The sequence below is a fragment of the Corvus brachyrhynchos genome, unplaced genomic scaffold, assembly GCF_000691975.1.
Source record: "Corvus brachyrhynchos isolate BGI_N302 unplaced genomic scaffold, ASM69197v1 scaffold426, whole genome shotgun sequence".
Taxonomy (NCBI): domain Eukaryota; kingdom Metazoa; phylum Chordata; class Aves; order Passeriformes; family Corvidae; genus Corvus; species Corvus brachyrhynchos.
Window position 1 is genome coordinate 392,904 of NW_008238653.1, and position 3,127 is coordinate 396,030.

Here is a 3,127-nt window from a genome sequence, read left to right on the forward strand (position 1 = left end):
CATCTCTTAATTAAAAAATTAGCAAGAGCAAAGGTACTGAATAGCACAAATACCTACACTAAAAATACACAAAAATAACAAATGCACTTTAATTCCATATGGATTTTAAGAGCAAACTTTGCACTACATAATTTCTTGTTGAGTTCACATTCGACCATTTGATTACATCAGCACCTCAAAATGATCTTGGAAGAAGCGAGGCTTGCCAGGGAATTTCACTGGGGAAACATAACAGGCACAGTCAGCATATCTGGCTGCTGAAAAATTATTCTACAGATAAATTACATACTAGAAAAAAATGGATGTACCCCAGACTAGAAAGAGAACCAGCTTAATTTTGATGAATCGTGGGCATTTTCCAGGTTTCCATAGGCATATCGCAGACCAGGGAAATCAATATTCCGTTTTAAATCCACAGGGACCTCAGACTTGCAGGAGCAGTGTCTGTAGGGAGTGTGGGGTGTGTGCAGCACCGAGTTTGAACTCCAAGGGCAGGAACTACGAAGGCTCAGCGAGTTCAGTGACTCCCTGCCAGAATCCAGCTGGCTTCCCTGGGAGTTTGTATCCCTGCCTCCCAAAAACCCAGGCTGAGGAATAGCAAATTTCCTTAGAAACTTCCTTTTTCCCCTACCAACAGCATAAAAAGCCAATTTCCACTCTGACTCCTGCACAGTCCTTGGTAAGTCTGCAACCCTGGTAAGGGGGGACAGAAAGTGAGGAAGGAAGGAAGGAAGGATTCCAGGAAGGAAGGAAGGAATTCCCTGGTCTGGCATTGCTGGGGACACACAAAGTCACATGCACAAATTCAAAAATAACTTCTACTCATGGCTTCAAATCCAACAGCAAAAACCAGCACAGCTCTTGGAAGGTCAGATTTGGAGACTTCTGGTGCTTGGGAACAACACAGCAGCTTATGGAGGAGAGGAAAAGCAGTTTGGAAAGAGTTAAACCCTCTGAGGGGAATCCTAGACGTGCACTGGACAGCTCTGTCCTCACCATAACCTTCCTTCCACTGCTCTGCCCTGCTCACTCCCTTACTTAATTCCTTAAATGTGTTCCTCTCACTTTCCCAGGAGGACTCGAGTTACCAGTGCCCTCCTGAGTGAATTTTCTATTCTCCTGTCTAACGGTCAGTATTCTCCCAGTGTCACTTCTGGAGTATTTCCTTCTCTCATTATATAACCACGGAGCTTTGCTTTAAAAGGGAATCTCCTTTTATCACAGGAAGTCAAAACCCCAAGGGGAAAAAACATCAAGTCTGTGGTATGTTTAAACAAGACACCATCAGCTGATGCCAGCCAGAGTCAGGATTTCTGGGAGCAGTGTGTTAAATTCTGTGCTCCACTCACCCCTCCAACAGCCCTTTTAAAAGGTCTTTGCAGTAAAAAAAAAGAAACCCACCCTACACTGAATACACTCAGATGGCCTTAAACAGGATCTGGGAAAACAGAAGTAAAGGAGAAAGAACAGCAGCTGAGAGCTTTGGAGAGAGAGCAGAGCAGCAGGAGAAGGGGAGCAGAGGGAAACCTGTGGGACTAACACAGCTCAGGGTAATTAAGGAAAAAATGCAAATGAATGCTGTAGAACTAAAGGCCTTTGTGAATCACAGCCATTCACTCATCCATCACCACCTGAAGGGATCCCAGAGCTGCTGCAGTGCAGGGCAGGGCTCTCACTGCCCACCAGAGCCACACGGAAAACCCTTCCCGCTGCAATCCCAGCTGCAGGCAGAACCAGGGTGCCAGGCTCAGCTCAGACACAAGCACACGAGGATGTGCCCACAGGGAAGTCTGTCAGCAAGACCAGCAATTACTGCTAATTTGGCACGTTCAAAACCCTCGCTGCAGAAAACTAAGCTTGGAGGTGCAAGGAGTTTCCTTTATGTTCCCCAACGCCTTCAAATTCATGTTAATTCCTTCCAGGAGAGGGAAATGCCACAGGAGCTGCCAGCAAAGGGACACAACACACCAAAATAGTACAGAACACCACGAGTGAAAGAGTTGTTGCAGTTTTAAGAACAAGACAGTGACTGATGCAACAAAAGAATCTTGTAAAGTTGATATGATAAAGGTTTATTCCACACCATTAACACCCAGAGGTCTCAAATAGATGCACAGCTTTTGGGATAAATTTGGGGTTCAGCCACCAGACAATGCCGTGCAGAAGTGCTCCACATTCATATGTGGAGCTGTTAAATCCTCATAAAACCACCATTGCTTTAAAGGGAAAATACAAGCCTAAAAATGCCAGTTTTAGGCAAATTATAGCATCTCTCCTTAAAAGTCAATTCCCCAAGCTGAAAATAGTTTGGACCAAAAGCAAATCAGCTCGAGTCACATCAAACCAGTGCTAATGCAGATATACATCCCTATAAATCCAGTCATTCACCAATTACACCCATGCAAGCTCCTAAGAGGGTCACTTCAGGACAAATATGTAATCCCCAATGTGACACTTGATCCTATTGCCCTACATGCTCTGTCCAAATCCCAAGGCAAAAAAAAAAAAAAAAAAAAAGTGCATTTTACCTAAAAAAAAACCTAGTTAAAGAAAATCCAGCCCTTCACAAGATGGAAATATCCTTTAATTCTCGTGTTGTAAATGCTTAAATGGGTTAAAATACAGCCTAAGGAAAAATAGAATGTATGCTTTAAGCATGAAGATATCCTGGAAAAATTAACCCTGCAGATTACAGACATTGTAGTTTCATAGATAAATGCAAATTTGTGATATAAAATATAGCTGGAGCCACCCACAGCATCCTCCAGTCCCCATCATCGTGGTGTCACAGGACCACCTGACACGCACACGTTGTGTGCCAGCCCCACAGCACGTCATCCCAACAGGATTTAGTGCAGGATTCCAGCCTCGGTGACATCCTGGTGGGTGTGTCCTGTCGCTGTGCCGGTGGAGGTGGAACCAACTTCCACTCTGGGAGTCACATCCTGCAAACCTGGGCAGGAGCCGACATTCAACTCACCCAGACCAACTGCAGAGCTGGCCAAACATTCCCAGAATCCAGAGCCCTGGGATGGCTTGGGTGGGAGGGACCTTAAAGCCCATCCAGTGCCACCCCTGCCATGGGCAGGGACACCTCCCACTGTCCCAGGCTGCTCCCAGCCCCAAT